The sequence below is a fragment of the Leptonychotes weddellii genome, chromosome 15 (assembly GCF_054177405.1).
Source record: "Leptonychotes weddellii isolate Sample4059 chromosome 15, ASM5417740v2, whole genome shotgun sequence".
Classification (NCBI taxonomy): domain Eukaryota; kingdom Metazoa; phylum Chordata; class Mammalia; order Carnivora; family Phocidae; genus Leptonychotes; species Leptonychotes weddellii.
Window position 1 is genome coordinate 9,191,834 of NC_138383.1, and position 23,044 is coordinate 9,214,877.

Below are 23,044 nucleotides of genomic sequence, written 5' to 3' on the forward strand. Positions count from 1 at the left end.
CTGTTCGGGCTGCTCTACCATGCTACATGCTATTTTCCTTTTGACTCACCTTTTAAACAATGAGGAATTTATATCCATTGAATCCATGTGGAAAAAAAGCTACTGAAGCAGAGTATCACTTTTTTTTTAAAAAGCCCATATATGGAATTTCCACAAAGTTAAATCTTAATGCTGGAAGCAACGTGAGAGGCCATCTAGTCCAACTTCCTACAAAATGCAGGAATTTCCTTCGAAAGGATCCGTAAGCAGAAGTCAACATCTGCTGAAAAGCTTTTGGTGACAAGGTGATGACTAATTCTTAAATTGGGCCACTCTATCTCTGGATTGCTCTCATTGTTTAAAAGTGCTTCCTAAGACTGAGATGAAGTCTGCCTTCCCCCGGGTGTTAATAGTGGTCACAGTCCCGCCTGTGGAATAACCCAGAATAAAACCCGATCCGTCTTCAACACGGCAGCCTGTCAAAAGTGTCTCACTTTTCAGTCTTCCCAGAGCTGACTTCTCCAGTGGCATCAAGCGTCGCTACCCTCTAGTCAGAAAGACCTGTCTGTGTACATCTTAGAAGATGTTTTCCTCTCTTGGAATGGCTCACTGGGGTTTATGACAGCTCATTATTGGAACATAATTCTATCAGTGTAGACTCTCCTCACTTAAACTTTTTTTAGCTCACAGTTGATCAGGAACTGCAGTCGTCTCTGCATATCCTTGACGCTCTAATAGCTTTTCAGTACCCTCAAGACAGGTACTCTAATACTTCTTAATGACGTTTGAGAAAACTGAAGGTCAGGGAGATGCAGTCTACTCAATGCCACACAGCTAGTTCTTTCTGATCACAGAGCCCTTAAAAAACTACATTGTTGAACTTGAAATAAATGCCAACCAACTCTGAGTTACTTATAAGTTGCCATCAAACCAGGATTTCTTTCATTTTTTGCAATACAGTATTAACTATTGTCACCATGCTGTATATTACATCCCCGTGACTTATTTATAATTGGACGTTTGTACCTTTTGACTCCCTTAACCCACTCCCCACCCTTGGCAACCACCAATCTGTTCTTGGTATCTATAAGTTTGGTTTTCTTTGTTTTTAGATTCCACATGTGCGATCATACAGTATTTGTCATTCTCTGACTTATTTCACTTGGCATAATGCCCTCAAGTTCCATCCACGTCACAAATGGTAGCATTTCATTCTTTTTAATGGCTGAATAGTATTCCATTGTGTGTGTATGTATGTGTGTGTGTATACCACGTTTTTGTTTTTTGTTATCCGCTCATCCATCAATGGACACTTACCTTATTTCCATATCTTGGCTATTGTAAATAAGCTTCAGTGAACATTGAAATGCATATATCTTTTCAAATTAGTGTTTTATTTTCTTCAAATACCCAGAAGTGGAATGACCAGATCATACAGTATTTCTATTTTTAATTTTTTGAGGAATCTCCTTACTGCTCTCTATAATGGCTGCACCAATTTACATTCTTATCAACGCAAGGGTTCTCCTTTCTCCACATCCTTGCCAACACTTACTATCTCTTGTCTTTTTGCTAATATCCATTCTAATGGGTGTGAGGTGATACCTCATTTTCATTTACATGTCCTAGATGATTAATGATGTTGGCCATCTGTAGGTCTTCTGTGGAAAAATGTATATTCAAATCTTCTGCTCAGTTTTTAATCAGATTTTTTTTGGGGGGTTGTGAGTTCTTTATGTATTTTGGGTATTAATCATATGTCTTATCGGATCTATGGTTTGCAAATAGTTTCTCCCATTCAGTAGGTTGTCTTTCCATTTCATTGATGATTTCCTTTGTTTTGCAGAAGGTTTTTAGTTTGGTGTGTTTTTTATTGTTTGTTTCTATATTTGACAGGGCAATCATATGTAGTTTTACCCTGATAATCTACCCTGATTAATCTACTACAATTAATGTATTTCATTATTACAGCAATTCTATAGAGGTTAGTTTTTGTTTAGCCATATTTTATGGATAGCTCAGAGTTGCCCAGTCGCATTGCTAGAAACTGGATCACCTCTGAGTCTGTTTCTACTGATCATTTTACATTTTAATTATCAATCACTGCTGCTGCTTTGAATATAGACACTATTTTTTAGTGCTTGCTGGATATCGTAGGTGATGCAATATAGATGCTCTGTATTATATCATCTTTCTATAAATATTGAGTTCTGACAGACAGTTAAATTGTGGATGGGGTCACCTGACCTGCAATGTCTTGGTTTTAGACTTTAATAAGGATGCTACATTTTGATTTTAAATTTTTTTATCTAGAAAATTGTCCTTTCTCCTAAGCATGTGGCTTTTCTGGGTCCTCAACTAAATTCCCAGGGGGCGGTTGGGGGTGGGGTTCACCAACGTGTCTCCACCATGGCTATGACTGAACTCCATTTCTCACAGACTATGCATCTGTGGTTTCTTCCCCCTTGTCTTCCCACATGTATCCCCGGGGGGCTTGCAGATTGTCATCTAAGCAGGCACATATTTGTAGCTGATTAAGTACATTAGGTGAATTTTTGCAGCATTTTGGGGTCTCTTCTTTGCCACGCCCTCCTGTTCAGTAGTCTGCTGCTCCCCAAGCCCTAACTTTTGCCTTCAATACCTATTTCCTTTGTTCATAAATAATACTGGTTTCTCCTTGTGAATTAGAAAGTGTCTTCAAAGAGAGAGCGAGCATGAATATGGGAATCATTTGATCTCTGCCTTCTTTCAAGAATCAAGGCTCATTTCTCATTAGCAAGGGCCAACAACACCTCTTGTGTTAGTTTACCTTGTTCCTGGCTTCACTTCTCCTGTCCTTCACTCCTGGATCAGGATAAATTCCAGAAGAGCTCTCTATGTGTAAGTCTTTGTCACAGGCTCTGCTTTTGAGGGACCTCAAGATACTATCTAGTTCTGGGGTGCCTGGGTGGCTCAGTCATTAAGCGTCTGCCTTCGGCTCAGGTCATGATCCCAGGGTCCTGGGATTGAGCCCCACATCGGGCTCCCTGATCTGCGGGAAGCCTGCTTTTCCCTCTCCCACTCCCCCTGCTTGTGTTCCCTCTCTCGTTGCGTCTTTCTCTGTCAAATAAATAAATAAAATCTTAAAAAAAAAAGATATTACCTAGTTCTATCTTCAGTCTTCATTCTCCCTTTATCAAAACTGTCTGCATGTAAGATTTGCAAGATGCTCTACCAAAAGCAGGACATCCTACCTGTGGGATTTCTCTGCTACAGTAACCTGAGAAGAATAACTGGGGGGAAAAAATGAATCAATTATAAAGTTATAATTTATGCATTATTTCACTTAATGTATATATATTGAGTTGATTACAGTGTTACATATTAAAGAAATGAACACAATGTAACTTCTACACGCAAAAATCTTACTCTGTGTCATGAAGAAACATACTTTATACAAAGAGGTATGATAAAATGTTATACGCAACACAATGGAATTTTGTGCAGGTGTAGTAGATACGCATTGAGGGGAGTTTCATAAAATAAGGGATGCTGAAGTAAAATTTTAGAAGATGAGTAGGCAGGCTCCATGCAGTCAATGGGTGGAGAGTATCCCAAACAAAAGAAATTGTTTGATCAAAGGCACGGAGACATCCATAGAGTATTTATGCAGGGAGCATATGTCAATTTTTTTTTAAAGATTTTTTTTTGGGGGGGTTTTTTTTTTCTTCTTATGTTAATCCCCATACATTACATCATTAGTTTTAGATGAAGTGTTCCATGATTCATTGTTTGTGCATAACACCCGGTGCTCCATGCAGAATGTGCCCTCCTCAATACCCACCACCAGGCTAACCCATCCTCCCACCCCGGGTCAGAGGGAGAAGCAGACTGCCTGCCGAGCAGGGAGCGCGATGCAGGACTCGATCCCGGGATCCAGGATCATGACCTGAGCCGAAGGCAGTCGCCTAACCAACTGAGCCACCCAGGCGCCCCAGCGTATGTCAATTTTAAGCAGAGAGGTTGAGAGTATAGCTAGCAGAGGAGGCCACGGATGAACTTCTCTCTCAAAGATGCCTGGAAACTCTTTAGTATAGTGAATTTGAAAACTTTTATCATTATTCCAGTTCTCTATAAGGAAAATATTTTATATTGTGCTTCAACACACACACACACGCCTACTCACCAAATAAGCTTTACAAAATAGTACTTATTACATAATGCTTTCTTAAATTTTAATTTCAATTCTATTCTACTCTACATCAAAAATAAATTGTTTGAGATCTGCCAAAATGATTTCATAACCGGCTCTTGTAAAAGTGCTTCTGTAGACAATTACAAGTATCCTGAGATACTATTTGTCACTTATCCAATTGGCAAGTATCAAAAGGCTTGATAACATTTTGTCAGTAAGGGTGGAAAAAGAGGCTTTTGCAAACAGAACTGTTGAGGATGCAAAATGTAATATTGTTACAGAGCAGACTTTGATAAAACTTAATAAAACTACATATGCATTTATCATGTGGCACAGACCTAATTCTAGACATTTATCCCAAATATACACTGACAGAAATACAAACTAATATATATAGAGCCATTTTTTGTGACAGTCTTTGTGATATGGGACAAGTTGAATAAATTATGGTACTCCATATCATGGGATACTAAATATTGTTTATATGTAAAAAGATATACATACTGCTCTGGCATAATCTCCAAGCTATAAACTTAAAAGACAGAAAACAAGGTAGAACAAAATGTATATTGTGTGATACTTTTTACCAAAGAAGGGGAGGATAGAAGCATGTCTATATATGTTTTATTAAAAAATCATGGTAAAAAGTTCAATCATCTTCTTTGAAAAGTTACCTAAAGAGGAAGGGGGTAAATGTGGAGGAAACAAGGATAGAAGTTAGATTTCTCTAAATTATTTTGTCTTATAGTTTTTGTCTTGATTTTGGAAATCATATAAATATTTGATATAATTCTAAAAATTATAGTAAAAATCAATTCATAAAAATAAAAAGGGAAATGAAACTGGACTTTTGAGTTGGAGATGTAAATACTCAGTAAAGAATTATTTCAAGTGACTTAAAACACAAAACTCTGGACATTCTTAGTGGATTGGAAAAAATCTGAAAATAAGTGTTTTCAGTAATCTCATTTATAAAAGTATCATTGGTATTTTAAAACATATAAGTGTTATAATGATTATGCTATCATACATTAACAAGTAATCATATTAATTTTATCAGGAAGCAAAATTTTAGTATATGATAAAAAAATATAAAAATCCAAAATCATAGGATATAAGTAAAAAGTCTGTGTCTCGATTCTCACAGTTTACTTTTTGTTAAGAAACCATTCATCTTCTTTAAGTTTTCCACTTGTTACCATAAAGTAGCAGATGATACTCTTTAATCTCCTTCTTTCTGTGAGTATATATCATGGAAATATATACCACTCCTGGAAACATACACCTAGTTGCCCCATGATTGTACCAAACACATGTCTACCTGAGGAGTGGGGAGTTTATATAATAATAAGAAAATCTTCTTTAAAGCTCAACAACACAAAGGTTTTTTTGTTTGTTTTATGTGAGAGGAAAAATACAATGCATTGAGATGAAATCCAGGTGGCCCAACCTATAAATAACAGGAGATCCAGAAAGAAAGAATAGTGAAAACACAGGGCAGAATATTATCAAAGCAACAATATATAGAAACTAACAGAAGTTAGTTAAAGATAGGAATTTTCAAACAGAAAGTTCCCTTTGTCTACCCCATTGTTATTTCAGAACTCAAAGCAAAAAGAGAAGGCCCTCCAAACTTCCACAGAGAGGAGAGAGGAAAAAGTCACCTACAAAGAAATTGAAATCAGATTTCTTGCTAGAAGACAAGACTGTTGCCTAAACGTTTCTATTATATACTGTTCTTTACTATAAATTTTAATCCCCAGCTAAATAACCAAAAATCATAAGGTCAGAATAAAGTAATTCTTAGACATCCAAGAACTCAGAAAACACACTTTTTATACTCATCCAGGAAGCAATAAATTCAACCCCACAGAGTAATTATAGAAGACTCCAGGAATTAAATAAAAATATGCCATCTATCAATATGAAAACTGATCAGCTACTATAGTACTATCCCCTCCCCTCGGATGTGTCAAGTTCCTCTCTGTACCTTCCATTTTTATTTTTATTTTATTTGAGCAGGATTATTGAAGGCTCTTGGAATGAGAGTAGGAAGAAATCATGAAGGAGAGATGAGATACAACACACCCCACTAGAAAAACTTAAGGTAAACTCAGTGCCAAAGAAAGTCAGACAATCAAAACAGAATATTGAAAATAAAATACGTAAGAGAATTCAATATGAAGTTACAGGATAATATATTGATGAAATCCAACCAATCAAGTGATCATTGCCATAAAGAACTCAAGAATAATAAAAGAGCTATTCATTAGTACTATCATTTAAACACAATTTTTTTTAAAAAAACTGGGAGGTTACAGAAATGTATAAAACTTGAACATTTAAAAGATCAAATCTCAGGGCGCCTGTCATTAAGCGTCTGCCTTCGGCTCAGGTCATGATCCCAGGGTCCTGGGATCGAGTCCCACATCAGGCTCCCTGCTCAGCAGGAAGCCTGCTTCTCCCTCTCCCTCTCCCTCTCCCTCTGCTTGTGTTCCTGCTCTCGCTATCTCTCTGTGTCAAATAAATAAATAAAATCTTTAAAAAAATAAAAATAAAAGATCCAATCTCCGAGTTTTTTTTAATTTAAATATATATTTTTTAACATTGGGGACATCTTAGAAAAACTAGCAACTTTTATACTGAAAAAATGTTTATCTGAAATTATCAAAGCCTTTAGCTTTACTTCTATTTTCATTCCTTCTATTAAATTCCAGAAAACTAAATTTAATGCTTATTGTTAAAAACAGCAAGTACTGGGGCACCTAGGTGGCTCAGTCATTAACTGATGGACTCTTGATTTCGGTTCAGGTTGTGACATTAGGGTCATGAAATCAAGCTTGGAGTCCAGCTCCATGCTGGGCAGGGAGTCTGCTTAAGATTCCCTCCCCCTCTCCCTCTACTCCTCCTCCCCAACTCACACATGTGTGTTCTCGCTCAAAAAAAAAAAAAAAAAAAAAATAATTAAAATTAAAAAAAATAGTAAGTACAGGTTGTTGGGCATACTCTTCCTCCTTCCTTATTGCAGATTCCTGACCTTGTTCACCTCTTTGGGAAGGCACATCCTTCCGGGGCAACTGGGCTTTTTTTTCCCTGCTCCACAGTAACTCCTGTTTGATAGAAGTCCTTCATGGTGGTCTCATCTTCCTTGCCAACTGCCAAGACAGACCCAGTTCTGGAAAATTCTGCTGGGAACCTCTGAGAAAGTTTACTTCACATTTAAAAAATGAATAAAAGGAGGGAAATTCTATATTTTTGCGTCTAGAATTTGCAACTCATTCCTAACTCAGCTCTGACACATTCTAACTCTTGTCATCTTGGGTAAGTTGGGATTGTTTCACTTCTTTGTACTTTAGTTTTCTTATGTATAAGCTGGGGATAACAATAAGCAAAACTACCTCATGGGGTTTCAGTGAGGATTAAAAATTAGAACACTTAGAACAATGCCTGGCAGATACTGAGCCCACTGTGTTTGCTGTTATTACTATTAACGTTATTATTTGAGACATAGGAAATTACTCGTATTAAATCTGATCAGCTATTATTATTATGTCCTCATCTCAGGTGTTGCAAATTCCTCTCTGCACCTTCCATTTTATTTATTTTTTTTCCTTTGCTGAAAGTACCAAAAATAAAATCCAGGTTCAGCTGCTCTGCCTTCCATCTGTCACCTGTGAGGCAGACACCAGTTTCTTCAAACCGTGGGCCTCTTCCTACCTTGTTCTTATTTTTACTCAATGTTTTTAAAGTCCTCTCACTCTCTTAAAGAACTTTTCGGATTTTTTTTTGGACTTTTCTCTAACTGGGTTCCACCGCCACCCTTTCAAATTTATCTTTTTTTTTTTTTTTCCCTGTGTATGGGATCAGCCTGTGCTTGGCATGTCTTCTGAAAAGTTTTCCAGAATTTATCTAGCAGCTATGATGACTAATCCTTCTGTCCCTAATTTTTTCTCATTGGAATTGTGATTTCAAAATCAGAATTTTTTTTTTAAAGAATCTCTCTGACATGGGATCATACCTATTTTTTCTCTATGAATATTTTGAAATCTGCTTTCCCAAAGCCAAGGTCATATCCAAATCTGCCCAGCAAATATAATTATAATGATTATAGAAAAAGCAGATGTCTGAGAAAATAGAAACAGTTTCAGGGAGCTATCAATTTGCCTACCAAGAGGCTAAGGGAGGAATATGCCTGCCAGCTTAATCCTGTTGGCAGGTAGAAGTTAAAAGATAAATTAGTATTAATCTATTGACTTGTTTGGCTTTAAAAAGACATCTTGAATGGGTGAGACACTCTAGTTATTCTTTGTTTCACAAACTCCTTTAGCAACCAAAGTTTTCACAAACTCCTTTAGCAAGCAAAGGTCTGTTGCAATAAGAATAGGAGGGTTCTCTCTGATCAGAAATGAAGAGAGAGAATACTCACCTGATTTGCTGAGTCCTAACTATAGGCCAGGCACTGTACTAAATGCTTTAGATCAATAACTCATTTAAACCTTTTTACAGGGGATAATGACAGTAGCTGAAAAGTGGATTCAAGGACACAAAGCTAGTAAGTTTGGATCTGTGGGATCTGAACTCATTAACTGTTTAATCCAACATCTGTGCTCTTTGCATCATGTGTTTCATAAAATGCTCAGCATAGGTGTACCCTCAAAATAAAATCTTTTCTGAGACTGATGGAAGGGCCAAAGACTTTGCACATCCTATGTTGTCAAAGTGTTCATTTTAGGTTTCTGACACCAAGTTTGAATTTTCCAGCATTACTTGGTCCAATTGTGAGCACTTCGTATACAATGTTTTTCTGCTCACTAAATTCAGACATACAGATTTGGATGTCTCCTGTCCACCACCAGCAATTAAGAAGGAAAATGTGTAATATTTCCACTTATGTAACTTGACTTCCTGACTTGGGAATCATGCTTTTTCCTGACTATCTTAAGAGTAAGTTGATTTTATCTGGACACATCATTCACAAGGGTGATTACCACACTATCACGACGCTGTCATCTGCATGTTTTCATTTCCTAAGGGTTCTACAGCAAGTGCAAAGAGTAAGATAAAACACCAAGTGAATGAATACTATATAAATAAGTTACATGCCTTTGAAAAATCACAATTAAAATGATATGGACTACCTATGCATTTTGATTGTGTGTATATGTAGCATAACCCTCGTGTGCAATTATAGACAATCATTTTCAATTAACGTTAAGGGGGAAAAAAACTAGCATTAATAAGCTTTTATTTTTTTTTTTAAAGATTTTTATTTATTTTTTAGAGAGCGAGCGAGAGAGAAACAGCATGAGAGGGGAGAGGGTCAGAGGGAGAAGCAGGCTCCCCGCTGAGCGGGGAGCCCGATGTGGGACTCAATCCCAGGACCCCGGGATCATGACCTGAGCCGAAGGCAGACGCTTAACCATCCGAGCCACCCAGGCGCCCGCATTAATAAGCTTTTAAAAGCCACCAACTCTTCCGTACGATTTCTACATTGGACATCCATGGCCAGAAAAGGAAACTGCTGGAACTGCTATTACTTATTCAGAATCTCAACGCCAGTTGTCAAGTGGAAGGAAGAAAGGTGTTTGTGCCTGGATTGTGGGAACACATTTGACATTCCTATATTAAGAAAGCAGCTTTCTGGGATGCCTGGGTGGCTCAGTCAGTTAAGCGTCTGCCTTCGGCTCCTGGAATTGAGTCCCATATCGGGCTCCCTGCTCAGCGGGGAGCCTTCTTCTCCCTCCCCCACCCGCTTGTGCTCTCTCTCTCAAATAAATATACAAAATCTTTAAAAAAAAAAAAGAAACAAAGAAAGCAGCTTTCCTTTCCCTGTATCTAGGCTTCTTACATTTACCAGAGTATAATTACCCAAGCCAGATCATTGTTGTGTAACACACTATACTCTAGCTGGATTGTGTAGGTCTTTGAGTGTCAAAGAGAGAAAGACACAGGACAGAGAAAGAGGAAAAAAGCATAGCTAATTTTGAAATAGTGATATGGCCATTTGGGCAAACAAAAACAATCTTCATAATTCTATTTGTCTTGAAATCTGGTTTTAACTGAGTACTATCTGTCTCTGCTAGACAGGTTGTTCAAGTATTTCTAAGCTAGCTTCCCCTGAGTACTATAGAAATCAGGAAAACAATAACTTGTCTCACACTTGGGGTGATCACAGAATTTATCATCTGAAGGGGACACTTTTGAGTGCAAACAGTGGGGGGCACTATTGTCAACCAGATCAGGACAACAACAGGCTTAAGGGGAGAAAACCAAGCATGCTGGTGCACCCTAGTCATATTAGAGCTTGGTTTGGGTACAGTTCTTCTGGTAACATAAACCTGCAAGAGTTCATATTCTCCCACATGTCTGCAAATATACATGTGTTGTGGTGTGTGGGGGGTGTCTTGATATGTTTGTAATGAACTGATGTCATATATCCACAAGCATATAAAAATAGATGAACAGCCACATAAAAATACAATGCATAGGTAATTTTTTCCTAAGCCTTAATTTAGCTAGTGGGCTGGAAAATGTCAGCAAGCAGAGGGTTAAAGGACAGCTGATGCCTCATGGAAACTTTGTAAAACATTCTATTTATAAACAATTCTATTTGGATATCACATTTTCTATAATGCTATTGGCTCGTTTTATTTTTATACCTTAGAAAGTTTCCATGAAAGGGGATGAGCTCAGGGATTCATTTTCCTTTAAAGTTTGTACCTATTTCTGCTAGAGTCTGAACTCAGGTTTAAGGGCTGCAAGGACTTAAATGTAAATTCTACGAGTGAGAAATTCACAACAAGGAAGACCTAGGATAATGTCTAAGTCATGTACTTGTGTTATTGTGTTGACTGTAAGGTGTATCACATGGGGGACATTAGAAATCTTTGAAATGTGATATTCGGTATGCATAAATGATGGCTTCCAATTAAGCTTCAAATAAAAGTATACTTCTTAGTCTTTGTGAAGAAGTCAGCACGAAAAGAACAGAGCAACATGAAATATAACCTACTGCTTGGAAAAGGATGTTGGGGTCTCAGGAAACTGCTAGAACTGTTTTTGTTTGTTTGTTTAGACTAGACAAATACTGTGATCGTTTAGAAATGCAGGTTATCACCCTTCCTTAAAAGGGCCTCTGGAAATCTGGCAATTTGTAGCTTGAAGGTCACGCTTATGTGATTGTAACAACCCAATTCTTGAACAGATCCTGGTGGGTCGGAACTTTCTATGAGGAAGCCTGTATATACATTGTTGCTCTGAGGAACTGGCGGGGGTGGGTAGGGTAGAATCACCCAGCTTTTAGCGCCCCTCTTCAGTTTTTTCCTCCGTAGAGACTATCCACAGAGTCTATTTTACCTTTGGATCTGTACTCTCATTTTCCACCGCACTGGTATTAAAGTTGTTACACTATCTTCACCATCTTTTCTCATCTTATTTCTGTTACTTCTCTTCATACACCTAACATTATAGGTACAATTGGCCTTTCCTTAATTCACAGATGCTACTGTATCTCTAGGTCTTTGTTCAACCATTCTTTCTGTCTGAAAATCTTTCGCTCTTCAGGACCTTCTTTTATCTTCATGTCAGGATGCCTGGAATTTGTTGCATGTCCCCCCTCCACAATCTTAGCAGTTGTGCTACTTCTGATTTCATCCTCCTGGGAGATGGGTTAAGGAACCCCAGGGACATTAAAGGGATTGAGGGAATTATGACAGTGAAACAGACAGTAACACTGAAAACAATAAAGATCAGGATCCATTTCCTAAAAATGTGAATAAATCACGTGGAAGATAGGTTTCAACAGATTCCACTTGAAACTGTAGAAAATGATTATTAGAAATAGCATGGAGACCTGACAAGATAGATCCAGTGTACAGAAAACCATCCTTCTTACATGAGAAAGGGTGAAAAGAGGTGGAACAGAACAAAACTCAAGATACAAAAGAAATGTTCCCAAAATTTAAAAGCCAGATAATACAAAGGACTTTTCGGGTTGATAGAGAACAATACTCTCCCTCTCTCTCTCCAGACACACTGCTTGGTCACTTTTTCTCTTTGTATACCTATATTTGGTGATTTTTTACCTGTACTAACTTCATTACTAGGTAAGATTCAAAGGCTGCTTTGGATTTTCCAGGCATTGCATCAGTCAGTATTTACCATAAAGATACTTCATCCATCTGATTTTCCCTTCAGTGCTGTTCTTTGTCAAAGCCTCTGCAGTCTAAATAAATATCAATCACACGACTTGGCTTTTTGTTCCTGTGTGGTCACATGTTTGGAAGGAAGTCCTCTGGTCCAAACTCAGACCCCTTTCTTGGGGGAGTTTTAGATGTCAACACTTTTTATATAGTTTTGTGACATCAGCTAATTTTTATTCTCTAACAAGAGTCATTCTTTGGATATAGATTCTGTACAAGATGAATTATCTTGCAACCAATGCTGTTATTTTGTAGGACTACGGTTTTCTCCCTTGAGAAAGCCTTATTTTTTGACCCATTGTTCTTTTTGTTTTAGGTAGATTTCCCTTTGCTGGGATCCCAAGGGCTCAATTTAGAGTTTGTAGGAATTGAATGAAAATCATTCGCCAAATGTGTAAAAGAAAATACATGGAAAATAAATGTGTTACTTCCTGTCATAAAAAGTGTTGGTGCCTTCATAACTCTCAGAATTTACCCTTATTAACCAAAGGCCATTTACTGTAATTCCCTGTGAATCGTTGCCCGAGGTTTTATTTCTGGAACAGGAAACATGATTGGCCTAAACTAAGTTGACATGATATATCATCAGGGATTGGGGGCATTGGGGAAGAAGGAAAGCCAGGAGGAAGCTGATAAAATAATTTTTTTTGAGTACAGTTGACGCACAATGTTATATTAGTTTCAGGTGTACAACTTAGTGATTTGACAAGCTTATACATTATGCGATGTTCATCACAAGTGTGGCTACCATCTGTCTCTTTACATCACTATTACAAGAATTTAATGAGATAAGAGATCATGGTGAAGCAGGTGGGGTCAGAAAGTGGGAGATGCGCATAGCTAAGAGAAGGCCAAGTGTGGGATGAGAAGCTGGAGATTAAGAATCTATAGGTAGAGTAGTTTTATATTATAACAAATATCTAAGGTGCAGCCATGAGAGTGGGTGATTGCTTTTATAACACTTTATTTAGTTTAATTCCCTAGCTAGAATAACCTAAACACGGAATTAAAGGAAGTATGTGGCTAAGGAGGTATTGAAAGGTCAGTTATATGAAGTGTCTCAGGATGTTAAAATTGGCTTGGTAAAGTTATAAAATTATCGCAAAACCTATCAATAGCACAGTGGCATAATTCATCATTTAAGAAATTGTACATTCATCAAGAAATAATCATCGATCATTCTTAGGAAACTCATCACTAAACAAAGTTCAATGGATAAAGCATTGTATTTGGAACCAGGAAATCTATATCCTAGACCTCATTGCTCCAACTCAACTGCAGATATCAGAAAATCAAGCAAACTTGATATTTGATAAAATATTATGGCTTTAGTGGGACCCAGAACTCTGCAAAAATGCCTTTACTTCCTATATCAAACTCAAATACTCATTCAGTTGGAAATCCTTTGAAGATAGGGATCGTGTTTTATGCATCTTGATGATGCCCTCTGTCCTGAGCTCTTGACCCATGGTGGGTTCTCATATATGTTTGTTAAATCAAATAGTTGAAGATCATCGGATCAAGCTTCACACAAGGTCATGGGCTTGGATCCAGATGTAGACAGTGCAATGTAAACCTCATGGGATACTGTCAAAACATAGCTCTCATGCTTTGGCATAAGGATTCTTTGGCAAAATGACTTTCTCCATGATCTCATGCCTTGTTTGTAGAAAGGGGAAAACCAGGTGTCCTGACTTCTGTTCCATTGTCTCCAAGAGAAGTACATCACATACATTTCTCAGACAATGACTTGGACAGTGGCTGCCAAAGTTCAGTTCTGGGATAGTGACTCGGTTCTGAGATGTAAGCGTTGGGGTGAGGTGCACGGATAAGCCGAAATGACAAATTTATATCCTCTTTATAATCCTCCATTAGGATGGCTAACATGCAAAAAAACAATCACAAATCAGTGATTTTATGTCCCATGTGTCAAAAAACTAAGAATCATGCAACCTTCTCTACCTAAAAGAACAGTAGTGGTAGATGGAGTAGCTATAGCTTTAATACTTGCCCTGCATGTAGGTAGTATAAGTCAGTGAACCAGTGCTCTCTACTGATGAACATGCAGGTTTTCCATATTTTAATACAAACACCATTAAGATATAAATAGCTTTAAAAATTAAAAGGAAAAGGAAATGCATTCATTCTAAAGAAATACTGCCATGAAATTGTATGCACCGATGTGAACATTTGTTCAGTTGTGTCTTTAGACAATATTCTAGGTATGGATGTGGGTCAAGGAGTATTCACATTTTAGCTGCCCTCTTGGAAAATTCAACTAGAAGAGCCTGTATTCTCATTCCCTCACCATGTCTTTTAATTTTTGTCCATTTGGAAGACTATACTTTCTTCGATTGGTTTCACTTGCTTTTATTTGGTTACCACCAAGGATGATCATCTTTTCATTGGGTTCTTGTCCAAGTCTCAGCTCAAATATCACCTCCACAGAGATGCCTTCCCAGGGTTTTTAATCCAGAGCAGCCTCTCTGGTGTCCTTTTCCTCATTTGTTAAATTTCATGTCATGTTTAGCTCCCTCAAGCATTTATCATGATTACTATTTGAAGAGGATTTATTTTTTTTTTTAAAAAAAAAGAAGAAGAAGATAGCAGGAGGGTAAGAATGAAGGGGGGGTACGTCAGAAGGGGAGATGAACCATGAGAGATGATGGACTTTGAAGAGGATTTAATCACTATGCCATGTTACCTTCAATAATGACAGGCTCAAATCATTGAGGATTTACTGTTCTATGTGCTTTTCAACTTATCATTTTATTTCCTCCACATAACAGATCTATAGGATGAGTACTATTATGTCCATTTCACAGATGAAGAAACTGAGGCTCCAAGCTATTAATTAGGTGACTTGCCCCAAGATCACAGGGCCATAATACAGCGCACATACAATTTTAACCTGCAGCATAGAGTTTGCCCAGAAGGACACATAGCTAAGTAAGTTGAAAAACTGCAGTTCAAACTCCAGTATGGGTTCTTAAGCTTCAATTTAACCCACTCACTGACTAATCACTATAATCTGTATATAGATCTCTCTTTTCTAGAATATCTCCACTAGGTTTCAGAACCAAGTTCTAATGGCCACTTCCAGATTTTTTCTTTTCACTTTAAACTACAAGGCTCTCCTCAATTAGGACCTAATAACAGACTAGTAAAAGGAGTAAATTAGAATGTTTTACTTAGCTCAATATTTTCACAAGTGAAGAATGGAAAAGAGGCATACCCTATTGTAAATGATTGATGTGTTGCATTTAAAGTTGTCTGGGAATGTTCAAATGGCAATACACAACAGGTCCTACACATAGTTTTCTCTTTATTTTTCTGCTTTCTCTTTTACCAACTGCTTCACTTCATTCAAAATAAGCCTGGGAAAAGTTAGGGTTTTTTAAATTATTATTAAAAACTCCTATTAATCACAGAGTTAACCTTAGGGGTTAAAATATTTTGAAATGATTTTTTCCTAACCAGGGGGAAGGCCACAAGAGCCAGTAAGGCTCGAGTTCCAAACACAAAGAGTATAAATAAAATCAAACATTATCTTCAACATCAAATATCCATAAATCTTTCCTCAAATCATGCTACTACATTTCTTCTACTATTCACATTTTTTTTCCTGTTTCCTCTTAAAATAGTGCCTATAATTTGCCTCAGTTACTGACTCTGACCTTTCCTTCATACGAAGAAAATTCTATATGAATGGTCTCTCCAATTTTATGCTAGTGCCCCAGCACCTACCTTTCTTCCTCGGATCTGTAGTGTTCTATGCTGCCCTCTTCAATCCCACATCAGATGTCCCTGACTCCTCTTAAAGTATATCAGCAATTGGAACTCTGTTTCTTCCTTCTCTGGTTTGGCCTTTTGGAAAGACAATTCTGTAAACCTCATAGCATGTTAAGTAATAGTCAAGCACACAGAGAAGCAATTGAATTTGAGAAAAATTCAACAAAAATAGTAGGCAATACAGCTTAAGATCAAGAAAATGAGATTGCCATCTTTATTGCCCTAGTTCAATGTGTGGTTTTGCATCTTCCTAGCTATGTGATCTTGAGCATGTAATTCATTCTCTCTAGAATTCAGCTTCCTCATGCCTAAAATGAGGGTAGTTACAGTAACTATGTTATAAATGAATGGAGATAGAGGAAATCCCTGTGAAGAACTTAACAGTTTCTGGCACATAATACACCCTTATTGTTTTTATTAATAGTGGTAGTATTTGCAATTCATGGAAATTTGGGGAAGTGGTAAATTTATCTTCCCCAGCATCTTCAATTTAAAATCTGTTAAGTATTTCTCTGTACCAGTTACTCGTAAGATAAATTATAAAGAGAAAATAGATTTGGCTCCTCTTTTTGCCATAGAAATTTTCTCATGAGGGCAGAAGAGAAATTGATCTTAATTCAAGATTTCTTTTTTGTGTGTGTGTCACATCTATCTTAAGCTGCCAAAGTCAGAGCAGGGAACACGTAGAATGTGTTTGAATATTAAATTGATTCAATAATAAATTCATGACCTGACCTCCTCAAGGATCTTGGAATTTCAACAAATGCAACTGAGAAAAAGAACAAGTTGACATTTAGAAAGTGTTTATGCTTGCTAGTTTTCAGCAATATTTTGAATCAGATTCTATGTCCAGCATAGGCTGCAGTAACCAAATGCAATATAGATAGGTATTTAGGTTATTTATTTGGTAGGCAAACTAACCACTGCCAAGTTAATGCTTAAGAGTTGGAACCTGCACCTCTATTTGCTCTACTTGAGGTGGAAAAGAAAGGAGAATAAGCTGGTAGGAGGCTTGTGGTGCTTTATTAGGGATACAATCATTAACATGGAATTACTACTATTACTCCTATTTGGATGGCTATTTTAATTGATAATTATATAATCACTAAGAGTAGTGACGATTCAGGCTTTCCTATGCCTAGATAGTATATATTCTTGTTAATACTACCCCCTCGCCCCTGCAAAACAAAACATATTCTCCAAAACAATATCTATTAATGCTATGGCCTAAAAGAAAATGTAAAAGGAAGTGAAGATAAAATTTCATTCAGTTAAATCAAGGGCTATCACGATAATAATATTTTAGGTTGTAGAGAACCGAAATTGACTCTACTAAAATAGTGCCGGCCTGCACCGAACGAGGAGACAATCTTTTTGTTCTCTTGAATTATATCTCAGAATCCTTATCTGTTTTTCTTGGAGATAGTCACATACCTAAGCATTATTAAAAAAAAAAAAAACAACTAAGATGTTATCAGTGTACAGCTGGGCACTACTTTCTTCATCCTTTGAAGATGGGATGCTTTTAGGACCTATTTATGACCTTTGTCCACAACCACCTTGATGTCATGGACCTTTTCTATTCCGTTCTTTCTCACGGTTTTTTTCTGCAAGTTCAATCCAGATATTTGATCTCTAAAGTAGGATCCCCAACTATTCGCTGCCCACTTTTCAAGACTATTAGAATTGGGTTGTTAAATTTTCTAGAAAATGCCTCGAATTGTCACGTTCTTCACTTAAAACAACATAATTGTCATGTGTAGGGGAGAAAAAAAAGAAGACATTTGCCCTTGCACAGAGAACTTGCAATGACCCCCAGCGTCCGTTCCCGAATAACACCAATACCTCAGGTTAATTGAGGAGGCCTCTGAGTGAAGATTATGAGGTCATAGCCTTTTGTTTCCTGTTTGTAAATACACAGAATAGATTCTAATTAGACTCAAGAGGAAACGTTGCCCAGGAAAGATATTTGGAAGGCATGGAGGTGCTTTAAAAAATTCAAGTCTGTGCAGAAAGAGGTTGGCACTGTTATGTGATATCCAAAGCTTTACCGAATAAATGAAACTCTAATAAAGAAGAGATAAAAGGGTGATTTCAGCTGCATGTCTCAGGTATAAATGAGACGAATTACTCTGGTGTAGTGCACCTCTTTCACTGTACGTGATAAACAAACTGCTGAGTGTTATTAAAGTGCATTCACTTTGATTGTAATTGAGTGAACATGATCAGGTGTGGTATTTGCCTTTGTATAAAATTTTCCCCTTGTAATGATACTCAATCATTTTGGCATATAACATTTCAAGGGACATTAAATTACCATGCTGGAAGGTTGACAATGATCCCTAAACAAAAACCAGAAAATAGTCTTCAAGCTACTGTTCTGTTTTGTTTTGTTTCTGCTAATTAAAGAGAATTATAATCATCTGCTGCTATAATGCATAAAACCCACTAAAGTTGAGTGAGTTAAGCTTCTCCTGTAATTATATGTACTTCAAAGACCGATACCTCCCTAGTAATAAGTGGTTTTGTGACTCCAGGGTACATGCTTCAAGGTATAGAAAAAGAATACAGTTTCATTACATGTGACATTATTAAGTATGGGATTAAAAAATAAAATGTTTCAGGTGGCCAAATCTCACTGCACAGATGCAACTGGAAGTCCTCTGACAACTGTTGCTGTCCACCTGATATATAGAATACTGCTTTATTACATATATGCATATGTTATACAGCAGAAGAGAAAACCACACACACACACATATATATGTCTACTTAGAACTCATCACTAAAGCTCAACATTTGTTTGCTTTTCTAGATACTTGGAGAGTGTTGAAATTTTTTAAGTAATCTGATGTATTTTGATCTCTCCAAAGCATCAACAGCAAAATTACAAGTTTAATCTCATTTACTCGGATCTTGCTAACTAAGAAATGATAAAAATGCAGAAAGGCGAGGCTAAAATTTGCCTTTGTGCTCTATGTGGAGGGGACAGTTTTCAGTGGCAGGCAGGATAAAGACGGCAGGGAGATGTTTGATCTCCGTCACAAAGGCTTCTTAGCTTTTAAAGTTTGAGTTGATAACATGTATTGACATGCCAACAATGAATGTAGTCTTACAATTATCCTTATCTAAAGCAGGTCTAGCAGATATCACTTTTGGCAATTACCGTCTGTATTTAATTTCGTAGGGTTAGAAATTACTGAATAGTTTGAAAATGATAGAAATATGAAAGTACACACTTTTTTTTTTTAAAGATTTTATTTATTTATTTGAGAGAGAGAATGAGATAGAGAAAGCATGAGAGGGGGGAGGGTCAGAGGGAGAAGCAGACTCCCCGCTGAGCAGGGAGCCCGATGCGGGACTCGATCCCGGGACTCCAGGATCATGACCTGAGCCGAAGGCAGTCGCTTAACCAACTGAGCCACCCAGGCGCCCCTGAAAGTACACACTTTAAAACATGTAGACATCAGCAATTCAAGCAGGATATTTACCTCAAATATTAAATGAATTAGATGTGAACTTTAATTTTGTGGTTTAGTCTAATCTATCTCTATCCAGGAGATTGCAAGGATTAGGGGCACACTTACTGCCAGACAAAATCAGATGGCCTGAATTCAAATCCTACCTCTGACACTAGCCAGCAACTTAACACTAAGAATGTTACTTTGTCTGTCTGGACCTCACCTTCCTAATTTATAAAGATAATTATAATACCTAATCCATAACCTTATCATGAAGATCACTTGAATTAATATAGGGACCGCCTTAGAGCAATAACTGAAATATAAGAATATATGTTTGCTATTGTCATTAACTATTAGGAGTAAGTATTAGGGACAAAGAACATGAGAGAGCAAGAGGGAGGCAAGATGGGAAGAAAGAAGGAAAGAGAAAACAACATTACTATGGGTCATGATATTAGTATAAGCCTAAAGGAGGACTCATGCCAGGATCAATATACTTTGTTGGAATCAGTCTCAATTTTCCATTTTATTTTGCTTTTAAAGACTATGTCCAGGTTTCCATCAGGTGTCTTAAATGTCCAAGGATAGCAAATTAAAAGGATCTGCTGGATTCTGTTTTTTAATGGAGTGTGTTTATTATATCAGAACAATGGTTCATGACACTAATCATGCTGTCATATATAAATGTATAAAATGTATTAAGAATCCATATAAATGGATTACAACTCTGATCAACCAGCAGAAAATCTATCTAATTTAAGGGGAGTATCTATGTGCATATGTGGGGTGTGTGGGTGTGTTTCTCCATCTACACACTCTCCCTTGGATCTTCTCTTAGGAAAGCAAAGGTTGTATCTGAGAGACATCCAGCAGGGGTGAGGGGTACACCTGGATTGAACCTGCAACCTTATATCATAGTATATTCTCCTATCCAACTAAACTAGATGGCCACAAGCTATAAAATAGTAATCTGACTTGCTGTAAGTTATTATACTCCGTCTGCCATTAAACCACATCCGTAAAAACTTGTAACAATCAATAGATAATCTCCAACTATAAAGCAAAGTCTGTAATAATACACTTATTATTCATCTTCCCATTAGAATTTAGATCACATGGCATACATATAGTCAGTAAAACATCATTAAAAGAACATAAGTAATTGCATAATTTGGGGCATTCTATGTTCATAATACTATTGCATGGCAATAGAGAGGCCGATGCCCAGAGAAATTAAATGGAAAACTCTGAATACAAGCATGCAGTTCTGCTTATTTTTGCATAGAAATGATGTCCAGTGCTAGAAGTTTAAATGTTAAAGCCTCCAGATAAAAATGTGTGTAGGGGTTCCTTTAGTCTTAATATTTACAAAAAAAAAAAAAAAAAAAAACTTCCAGGGGAGTGGAATATTCTGCTCTACCAACAATTTCATCTAGAAACAACTTATAAAGGAAGACAAATAAATTTTTTAAAATAAAGAACATAAAGATAAATTAGTCAGTAGGAATTGTCCTTTTCTGATTATTTGTATATTCGGCAAACTTCACATAACCATAATAGAGCTGTGTAGATATAATTTAGGCCTTGCATTCTTCTGCAAGTTCTTTTCCCCCAAATTTTTATTCTTAGAAGAGGAGTATTAAGGAGGGCACCTGTCATGATGAGCACTGGGTGTTATACGTAAGCAAGGAATCACTAAATTCTACTCCTGAAACCAATATTACACTATATGTTAACTGGAATTTAAATAAAATTTGAAACAAAAAAAGAAAAAGGTGAATACAAAAATTGATTTTTACAAAGTTGGCTTGGAATTCAAGAAAAAAAGAATTTGACATAGATGGAAGAATGAGAGTAATTGTTAAAACCAGTCATTTCTTGGACTAGCACCCTTCAGGGAATGACATGGTTGACAAAGAACATTAATGAGTCGCCCCCCCAACCCCACGAGGAGGCACACGTAGCAGATTTATTTTACTGTGCTCTGCTATTCGAGTATTGGTTGCTTACTCTTTCAAGTCACCTCTGTCTTGCTATTATCAAGCTCTCTAAAGAATAAAGAATAACTCTTTATCTAATGCTTTCCCACTAGGGTAATGAGGAGTTTAGGCCCAGCCCATAGATCCTGCTGGGTAATGGTTTTCTTGGATATCAGGTTACATTTTGCATAATTGGGTAACAAGCTACTTCTCAAGGCATTAAATCAATTCATTCTATTTTACTTAGAGCCTGAGTCACCATGCACCCTATTGACTCATCCTCTATCAAGGGTTCTGCTTGAAGAAATGGATAGTGGCCAAAAGAACACATTTCCCAGAAAAAGACGGTATCTCTGTGGCTTGCCAAGGATCAGGGCAGATCATGTGACTCTAGGTTTAATAATTATTGACTTCAGAACAAAAAGCTGTATTTTGTTTTGTTTTTATGATGCAGATTTTTAAAAGAGTGGGTCAAATTTTGGGTCTTAACATTTAGGCCCTGAATAAACAAGGACTCGGCCTTGCAAAGTTACCCAGAGTGAACTGTGAATAGATAATGATTCTCCAAGAAGTCATTGTCTAGAGTCTATTAAGCAATGTCAGAATTGGGCACATTTGACATGAGTAGATGGACGTGCAAACCATTGAACTAAAAAAAAAAGCTAATGAGGATGGATTTCTGGATTTGTGATGGACATTTAGCTTCTGATTTTTGAGGACAGCTTCCTAGGAAATGATATTAAATGCAGCTGGAACCAGTAAAACAATTTTTCCTTTCAAGTGAGGCAGAATGAGGGGCGCCTGGGTGGCTCAGTTGGTTAAGCGACTGCCTTCGGCTCAGGTCATGATCCTGGAGTCCCAGGATCGAGTCCCGCATCGGGCTCCCTGCTTGGCAGGGAGTCTGCTTCTCCCTCTGACCCTCCTCCCTCTCATGCTCTCTGTCCCTCATTCTCTCTCTCTCAAATAAATAAATAAAATCTTTAAAAAAAAAAAAAAACAAATGAGGCAGAATGAAAGCAATGTACACAAACTCATCTGCATGCACATGGGTAGCACGTGAAGAATGCTACTACCTGAGTCCTACCCTCAGAGACTGGGGTACTGTTAGTCCAGAGCGTAATGTGGGCATCAGGAGTTTTAAAATGTTTCCCAGGTGATTCTTTTTTTTTTTTTTTTAAAGATTTTATTTATTTGACAGAGAGAGACACAGCGAGAGAGGGGAACACAAGCAGGGGGAGTGGGAGAGGGAGAAGCAGGCTTCCCGCCGAGCAGGGAGCCCGATGCGGGGCTCGATCCCAGGACCCTGGAATCATGACCTGAGCCAAAGGCAGATGCTTAACGACTGAGCCACCCAGGCGCCCCTGTTTCCCAGGTGATTCTAATATGCAGCCACGGAAAAGAACTTCTGACCCAAACTGAGGTTGGAATAGAGAGAATAGGGTGAATAGAGAGAAA

At 37.4% G+C, this 23,044-nt stretch overlaps 1 long non-coding RNA gene across 1 annotated transcript in view; it reads right to left on the reverse strand.

Moving 5' to 3' along the window:
- LOC115942911 (uncharacterized) overlaps nucleotides 1-23,044 on the reverse strand; it is a 159,045-nt gene that overhangs the window by 62,595 nt on the left and 73,406 nt on the right. The gene's annotated exons all lie outside the window — the stretch shown is intronic.